This window comes from Agelaius tricolor, unplaced genomic scaffold (assembly GCF_023055355.1).
Source record: "Agelaius tricolor isolate 1412-34295 unplaced genomic scaffold, bAgeTri1.0.p SCAF_29, whole genome shotgun sequence".
In the NCBI taxonomy this organism is placed as follows: Eukaryota; Metazoa; Chordata; class Aves; order Passeriformes; family Icteridae; genus Agelaius; species Agelaius tricolor.
The window spans coordinates 997,592-1,007,158 of NW_027269289.1; the positions used below are offsets into that span (position 1 = coordinate 997,592).

A 9,567-nucleotide genomic window follows, 5' to 3' on the forward strand; every position below is an offset into this window, starting at 1 on the left:
CCAAAATCATAATTTTTCTTTGCTATCACAAGGTTCATGAAAACAAATCCTGTTAACTTTCTCCACCTCACATCTTCCCTTCCAGATAAATAAGGCCATTTGCAGTATTTAATACAAGTTGCAATTGAGGGCTGGGGGAAAGAAAGGGTAGACACTACCAATTTCTATGTCAAACCCAGCAGGCCAACTCCAAAGTACAGAGAATAAAATGAAATGGGGGCAGGGGCTGGTCAGATGTTTCTTTAAAGGATCACAAAATCACCTCTGTGGTATTCACATGCCCTAAGAGAGACTTAGCTTCTCAGGATTCTCCTGAGAGAAGCAGAGAAAAGAATGATCAAAACAATTCTTATCTCATTTGCTGCTCCTGTATTTGTGCCCATGTGGAATGTGTTCTGGAGATTGTTTACCCGAGGTGATTGCTTGATTAGATTCTGGTGATGGTGTTTTGGATTCATTGACCAATTGGATCCACATGTGTGTATTGGGACTCTCGGGCAGGACTCTTGTGCAGGAGTCACGGGTTTTCCAGTTAGTTAGTTTGTGATAGTTCTCATTAGTGTAATATAGTTATAGTATAATATAGTGTAATAAAGTAATTAATTAGCCTTCTGATATCATGGAGTTCTGCACATCATTCTTCCCAGACGTTGGGCATCGTAGCGCCAATACACCTCCAAGTGAACAGGAGGGGAAAATAAATCCCTATAAACCACCCTGTGTGTTTAGGGACTCAGCTGTGAGGAGCTGGACATGGACAGAGGCATCTGGAACAGTTCTTTCTTCAGGCTGAGCTTTTCAGCCAGGCCCTGAAATCAATCAAGTGCTTTCCCAGAGGATTCCATGGTTGCTAACCACCCCTCAAGATGTGGCTCAAAGGAGCACAGAACCTTTTTCAATCTCAGGAGAGCAGAACAAAGGACAAGAGATACCCAATCCAGAGCTGTGTTTAAAAACCTGGAAAATAAAAATCAATTGAACTCTGAAGCCCAGCTGTGGGCCCTGGAATTCAACGGAAAACTGGAAAGGCTTTTTACAAGGACTGACAGTGAAGAGCTAACAGATTAATGTGTGTGGCATTTCGAGAGGCTTCCAATTTTCTACATTTTTCCTTGAACTGTTGAACTTTTTCTTTGCCTCCTCTTGCACTAAAGGAGCCTCATTTCACCAGCCAGGAAGGCAAAGCTTATTCCTTATTCCTGGCCGCGTGGACTGGTGCTGTCCATGCAGCATTTCCATCCCTCCCATGGCCTCTTCCCTCAGAGTCCCCAGCAGCAGCTGCTAGAACAGCACATGGAAGCTGCAGATGGAACTGCTGCCCAGCCCAGCCTGAAGCTAAACAAGGATCCTGCTGACAGAAACCCCAATATTCCCGCCCTGCAAACACTTCCCTATCTGTTTTGCCCGTTCCATGCAGACATTGCAGGAAACATCCTGTCTTTCCTTTGGGGCAAGGCCAGGACCCCAAATTCACAGGCAAAATGCTGGATTCTGGCCTCTTTCTGCATCTGGTGAGATGGGGCTACAGCATTGAAGTACAGAGAAATTCACTGTACTTCATCCTCCTGCAGGGTGCGGAGGTTCAGGGACATCACACCATGACCAATATGATCCAGTGAAGCCAAATTTATTATCCCTAAAAAGACTGTATTTATAATAAATCTCTACTGTCCACACGTCTCTAGCTAATACATCTAGCTAGGTTAATCCTAGCTGATTGGATCACCTAATTTTTCACGCGTCTTGCTGTGGTCGTCTGGCCCACCCATGACTCACTTTTTTCTTACTTTCCCAAGCTTGCTGACAAACTTGCTGAGTCCTGATGACTCTTCTTCTTGTATCTTTTTCAAGGATATACTGACCCCATTTCTGAATATGTCCATTATTCATTGTTTTGAACATGTCCATTGTCCATTATTACAAGCAGGCTGGATTGTGTATCGTCTGAATATGGCCATTGTCTAGCAAGAACTCCTCAATCTGCAAAAAACTTTCAACAATTCCCCGGTTTTGTTTTTGCACAAGCCAGACTGATTTAAAAGCACGGTCAATTATTTTTTGCACACAGCGTAATAAGCAAGGCACTATAAGCAGAACTGAAAAAACAATATGAAGTATCATAATGCCAAAGCGTACTAAGTCCTTCAGCCAGCCTGTTATTCCCCAGGATTTTAGCCACTCATCAAAAGAATTCTCAACAACTGTGAGCTTTTTCATATTCTCCTTAAGCAATGACAGTTTTTTGTGAATAGATTCAGACTGGTCAGAGAGATTCATGCAACACATCCCTTCAAAATCTTCACACCCATGTCCTTGTGCTAGCAACAAAAAATCTATAGCAGCCCTATCCTGTAACACAGCCTGGCGTATGCTACCTACATCAGTAGTAAGCTCATTCAGTATTCATTTCAGATGTAATGTTAATTTGTTTTCCTCTCCAACAAGCCAATCGTTTTAATTGTGTAAGGGCCTGTGATGAAGCTATTCCTGGTGTAAAAAGTGATGCGAGTATAACCGAAGACCTATTCCACAATTCTACATTATCCTTACAGTCTGAGCCTAATAAATGCACACTACGTTTTGGATGTTGGAATTTGTGCCTGATATCAAGCATCTGTTGAATGCTAGAGGCAAACAGTGTCAATTTCCCAAAATAGCACAGTCTTCCTAATGCTTTCTGAGGAATTGCAGGCCAAGCTCTATCTCCACAAATGAGAAAAATTCCAGGAGGTAACATGCTTGCTGATTTTTGTTTTAAGGATACAGACCATGCCCAATTGGCACAGTATGCTGTGGTATTGTAATACCACAAAGAAACAGGAGATATCCAAGTGCTATCATCTCCAGGTTTTCCTGACTTCTCCCTAATCAGCCCTTTACCTTTGTAGTACTCAAAGAACAAACAATAATTTCCTGGCACTGATCCCAGAATATCCAGTTCCTGTCGTTCCTGACTTGCAGTATTTAAACCTTGAGTGATTGTAAATGCCTGAGCTCCTAAAGGATTTCTAGGGATTTTTTGTTTTTCACACCAATTTTCTGTGATAATCTTATTTTGATTAGTACGCGAATTTGACCAGGCCTTACTTAAGTTGCCATAAATTTGAGCTCTGGTCCAATTTCTGAATTCTTCCATTGAGTCTAAGAGAATTCCAATTAAACAGGTGTGAAATGGAAGCTAGCATAGCTAGTGATAAGCAGAAAGATTCTTGCCCTGTTCTGTTAGCCCATGTAACCCACATGTTAGCTCACTGATCTATATTGTATACTCCCTGCATTTCCTTAATCACTACACTGAGCAACATTGTCAATATTTGCCAGACTGCTGCCATTGTTGCTGTTGTCCATCACGCCTGTGCTTTGCCCAAATTGCTTTAGCCTGTTCCCACTCAAAATCTCTAAAGTGATGTATTTGTGGTATTGCTATTCCTGCTCCATATTCAGTAGCAATTATCTTGTTCTCTAGTACAATTTGGTTTACTATAGCAATTAAAGCAAGGTTAAACTGCACCCACAGTAACAATCTTTGCTCATATACTTCTATCAAAGATACATCCTGGAGAAAACTCTGATATCCTCCTGAGTTATGCCCTAAAAATTTAGCTAATGCTACTTTTGGGGTAATAATGTTAAGTATGTGAAAGCAGTTATTGCATATTAGGTTAATAGGCCTAAATTTTTGCTTTTTCCCTCGAACTACTGCTAAATTATGTTCTTGATGAACTTGTCGCCAGGTTTTTAAGTTACACTTTACACAATGAGCCTTAAGCCACGGTTTACATGCACAACCATGCAGATAACAAGCATTTTCTATCTGATTTACAACTTGTGATGAAAATGAAGGTAAAAGAAGTCTGTGTATATCTAACCCGTGTGTATTAAGCCTATGTGGAGTTGCTGGTACTCCCTCAGCATACAGCAAACTTGATAGATATTCCGACTGTTGTTCAGCTGTTAGGTGCTGAAGAATCGGATTCAGGGCTGTCTGGAATCAGTGCTTTTGCCGATTCTCCGCCTCTGGACACGGCATGGGTTGATGATGGTGGTTTCAGATAGGGCTTCACCCACTTGGCTGGAATCCAATGAATGCCTTTATCTGTAAGTAAGCACATATAACCTCTTCCTATTAATTTTACTGTAGCTGGTCCTTCCCATACCTCTGTTTCTGGACTTTTGAACATGACCTGAATACCATCAGGCAATTCCTCACTTGGATTATGTGTGAGGGCATGATGCACAAGAATAGGTGCATCTTCCCTATCTCCTGTTCTAAGGTAATTAAGCACAAAAATGGCTTTAGCTGTTTTTTCCTCAGGGGATAACCCTGTAGTTCTCCCTTTTTGTTTTTGCAGCATGCCCGTGAATGTCTGATGGGCACACTTAATAATTGCCTGACCAGTAGGATTGTGAGGAATCCCAGTGTCATGTCGAATGCCCCATAAATTACAGAAACATTTGAATCTTAAGGAACAGTAAGCAGGACCATTATCAGTATTAATTGCTAAGGGAAATAGGTATCAATACAAACATGTACAAACTTTTTCTGACCAAATTCTGCTACAGGAGTTACATCCATTTGCCATAATTGCAAGGGTTGAGTACCCCTAGGGTTAACACCAGTGCCTAAACCAATGCCATCTCATTGACAATCAGGACATCAGGACAAGATCGCACAATACCAGAAGCATCAGTAAGGGGAATACTGTAGAGAGCTTTTTGGATAATTGGTTAGCTGAGAAAGGACATTTCGATGTGATACCAATGGATAAGGATAGGGGAAACAAGCTGGGAACTGAGCAACCAGTGCCCAATTACTGACGAAGGTCACAGTGACCTTCCCTGAAAAGAGAAGACGGGGGAGAAAATCGCTTGCCAGAAAATGTAGTTATCTTAGGTAGAAAAGTTAGAAGAATGCAAATATAGAAGCAAAATAATTGTTAGAAGATAGAAGTAGGTGTAGTTGATCTAAGTGTGCTTTAACCAATAATGAGCTCAGCTTTTGCAATATGTATAAGCTTCATTAACACCAATATAAATATGTGTGGGGTTTCAATAAACTTCGGGATTTGCTATTCATCGCATATGGTGTGTCGCATTTCTCCCGCCGTTCACGACAGAATACCAAATTGTTTAACCAACATTTTTGCAGATTGATAAATAAATGCATGGGAAGTTTTAGCTTGCTGAAATTTATCAGTTTGACATTGGCCAGACAGTGGCTACTAACTGATCAGCTCGAGTGTTACTTTCAGACAGACCAGGGAGAGCTTGATGACTACGAACATGAGTAATAAAGTATTCCTGCCCTCATTGATTTAGGTTTTTAAGCAATTGGCTTAAAAGGGAATACAAATGCTCATTACTCACCTCCTTTAAGTACTGCTCTTTCAAGGCGTTGGACACAGCTAACTACATAAAGTGAATCAGAAACAATGTTAATGGCCTCATTATTCCAATTTTCAAAAGCCCAAATCACAGCTTTCAATTCTAGTGTCTGCAACGTATCTTTTACCTCTCCAAAAATGGCATGCTTTTTCCACACTTTGTCTTGCTGCCAAGCGCAGGCAGCCTTTTTTGACTTTTTACTTGCATCTGTAAATACTGTCTGCCCAGACATCGGACAGATCTCCAGGGTCTGTCCTCCAGACGCTGATGCTCCAATAAAGATAATACCCGGTGCCGTGGATAAGTATTGTGAACTTTACCATCATATCCAGCCAAAGCTATCTGTAAAGAAACAGAATGCCTAATTCCCCATTCAAGATACCAGTTAGCCAATGGTACTACAATTGCATATGGTTCATGTCCCCAGATTTCCAATATTCTCCCTCTGCCTTTCATAATCAAATGAGCAAAAAGTTCCAGTCGAGTGGTAATAGTTCTAAATTGTTTTACAGGTAAAAATACCCATTCCAAAATAACGAAAGGATTAGCCCAAGTTTTAACCCATTGACAAATCAAGGCGAGAGGATGCTTGGCATAATTGTCATCCTCCTTGCTCTGATTGATGATCATCAATTGAACTGGAACATCCTTGATCAGACGATGTGCAACCTTTGTGGCAATGTGATCCAAGGCCTGCTGTTGTTTTTTATCCAGGGTCCGGCATTCATCTGCCCGAGTTGAGGTACCTAGTAACTGTATTAATGGTTCAAGTTCTTCGTTAGTTATCCCACAAATAGTTCTAATCCATTGAATATCCCCCACTAACTTCTGGACATCATGTACAGTTTTAATCTCAGTGGTAATGGTGAGTTTCTGTGGTTTCACTACAGACTGATCTGCCACCCAAGATATTTCCAAGGAGCAGAAGATGGCACCTTATCAGGAGCAATTTTCAAACCCCTTTCCTCTAGCAAAACTGTCATGGTTTTTAGAACAGTTACAGAGTCTAATTGTTTTTCAGAAACTAATATATCATCCATGTAGTGATAGATGATATACTCAGGAAATTGCTGCTGAACAGGTTCTCATGCCCAAGCGACATAAATTTGACACATCATAGGGGAGTTTTTCTTGCCTTGTGGCAAACAAACCCCTTCATACCTTCTGTAGAGTTCTGCCTTATTGATAGATGGAACAGAAAAGGCAAAATGACTCATGTCATGTGGATGCAAGGGAATGGTGAAACAACAATCTTTGAGATCAATAGATTCCATGACTCAGGTATCATAGTAGGAGATGGAAGACCAGGTTGCAAGGCACCCATACTTAGCATTACTGCATTAACAGCACGTAAGTCATGTAGCAACCTCTATTTCCCACTCTTTTTCGGGATGGCAAAAATTGGAGTGTTCCGAGGGCTAGTGGATGGCTTTATGTGCCCTTCCTCAAGCTGTTCTTGCACTAATTGTTGGATTATGAGCAGCTTTTCCTTTGACAGCGGCCACTGATCAATCCACACAGGTGTATCAGTGGTCCAGCTAATTTTGAGGATCAGCTGCCCCTCAGTGGCTGCTGCTAAAAAGGCTGCGTAACAATTTAGTAGACTTAACAGATCCCTACCAAGCAAACCTAGTAAAGTACCAGGAGTTTGCATGACATAAGGCCTTGTAGACACATTCACTCCATCTGGGAAAGTAAAAGTAATTACTTCCCTGCTCATCTGAGTTGCCTGAGTCCCTCCAATACCTGCAATGCCTAAATTAGGATCTACAAATGCCCAATTTTTTGGCCATATTGTGTTTGAAATGATGGTTGCATCTGCTCCAGTGTCAATTATGAGTTTCTTAGTAATAAAATCACCATTAGGATGTGTCAGGGTTAACTGTTTGTCTGGTTTACCTCTTGTGATGCCCATGGCCCAATATACTTCTGGTTTACCTGTGGAACCAAAGCTTCCTGTTCTCTGTTCCTTGTAGCCTGTACAGGGGACACAAGACTTAAAAGGAACAAGCTGAGCAATTTGTGAACCTTTTGGGAATAGATACAGGATGGAAAAATGTTCAAACCATAATTTTAACAACCCCTTGATAGTCTGCATCAATAACCCCAGGAATTACATCCAATCCCTTTTTACTGGCAGATGATCTCCCTAACAGAAAGGCACTAAGCCCATCCCCCAAGAGTCCTTTTACATTAGTATCTATCAGGTGTACAGCAGAGTCTGTGATGGTGACGTCTACTGCAGTTTCCACATCCACTCTGGTGCTTCCAGTAGTTGACAATCTGAGTGAGTAAAGTCCTCCTCCTCCTCCATGGGAGGCTGAGCTATCCATACATTTTTTGTGACGCCTGGAGAGAAGGCTTTCTGAGACCCATTTCCCTGGAACCGACATTCTTTAGTATTGTGGTTATCTTTTTTGCAGATAGAACAATTTTTTTTTTCATAGTTGCAGAGTGACACTGACTCCTAACATGTCCGATTTTACCACATCCAAAGCACTTAATGTTCTTTCCTCTGGCGCTCTTTTGCAGTTTAGAAAGTAATGGTTTTACTGCATCCTGTACTGCAGCAGCTCCACAGGCTGCTTTTTCTCTCTCTGTAGTTCTAGCCATTAGTTCCAGCATTTCTGTAACAGCAGCTCCCTTCCTTAATGTTCCCAAAATCTGCCAAGTTTTATCTTTAGCATTGTCAAAAACAAACATATTAAACAATTTTATCTTTGTGTCTGAATCCAAATCAGGATGATCATAGATAGCTTCATGCGATCTGTCTACAAATTTATCAAAGTCCTCATTAATTACTTGGCAAATCTGTGTAAAAGACTCAGTACATAACCCATCTGGAAGTGCAAGGATAGCATTATATGCTAGTTGTTGGCTCATCTGTAAGACTTGATCAATGCTCCTAGCCTGGGCAGTGGCAGTAGCCCAGGGCCCTTGGCCAAGTAGCTGTTGTGCTGTTAAACCATACAGAGGATCACCCTGAACTCTAGGTCTTGCTGCTTCCTGAGCACACTTTTTCTCCCAGATTTTATGAAACATCACCTGCTGATGGAGTGGCATTATAAGTCTTACTGGGGTATACACATCAGCTGGAATAAATGTGTTAGATGTAAAAATATACTGTAGAAGTGACTGTGCAAGTTGGGATTTTAAACCAAATTGTGAAATTGCAGCTCTTAACCTTTCTAAAATCTTCCAATCGAAAGGTGTTTGCTCTGTTCCCCCTAAGTTTTAATGGTTCTGCCCTGGTTCTTCTCCCCTCCCTCATGCTGCCCATTATCCCTAGTTGCTTAGTAACCATTGTATCTCTTTCTAGTTCCCTCCCCGGTTGCCGCAACAACCAATGTATCTTTTCTTTGAACGTCTCCTTGGTGCCCTGCCAGTCACTCTGCGCCCCCACCTCTTTCTCCAGAACCTTCTAGTCAGGGCGCAGGGTCACTGGCCTTGGGGCCAGGGCCCCTCCGTTGACTTGTTCCTATAGGTTTGTTTCTTATGTCAGTCTGTATCATCCCACTCCCTGTTGTAACCCCATTTGTCCAAGGATTTGCTCCTCCTCCACACCCCCTTCCCTTTATAAGTTACTGTTGCCCCGACCTCGGGGCTCTTCTGTTGCTTGATTCACTGCGATCCACATTAAACCCGGACTTACCCAACTGAAGAGTCCTCTCTTTATTTCCTGCCGGACACAGCTAGAAGCGGCCACGTCCAATCACAAGGAGGCACAGCTGCTACGGCACAGGGTGCTCTCCTTAGGTGCTGCCCTGAAGCACAGCTTCAAGGGGTAGTGCCCCCTGATCTGCTGGTGGTGCTGGCCTGCTAGCCTGGGCGTTTGAGGAGGTCGACCCTCCTCCTCTCTAGCCGCGCAGCCGCAGGCTCCGAAACTCTACCTGCAGCTTTAGTTACTACAGGAAAAGCCTCTACATCATTTGAGAGAAAAGTCCCTTCTACAATAGCTTCTGTAATAACTCCCTTCCACTTTCGTTTCTGAGCTGCTTCTATTTCAGGGTCACATTCCAACTCTAATTCCACATTTTTTACAGCATGAGAGGGAGGATTTCATTTAACCGGCTTGAATGCTGGCTCAGAGACAAACTGAGAGGGTGGTAACTGCTTTCCTGGTTGTCTGTCTGAACCTACTATCATTGGCAAGTCCATTTTCTCAAAAGAATAGTCTCTTTT

General features: G+C 42.2%; 1 long non-coding RNA gene across 1 annotated transcript; it reads right to left on the bottom strand.

Annotated features, from left to right (window-relative positions):
• Positions 1 to 1,611: 1,611 nt before the first annotated feature.
• Positions 1,612 to 9,356, bottom strand: LOC139600978 (uncharacterized). The gene is made up of 4 exons (XR_011682740.1): positions 9,038 to 9,356; positions 7,285 to 7,362; positions 5,368 to 5,409; positions 1,612 to 4,096 (listed from the first exon to the last, which is right to left on the bottom strand). It is a non-coding gene; the product is annotated as an uncharacterized lncRNA (long non-coding RNA).
• Positions 9,357 to 9,567: the final 211 nt, after the last annotated feature.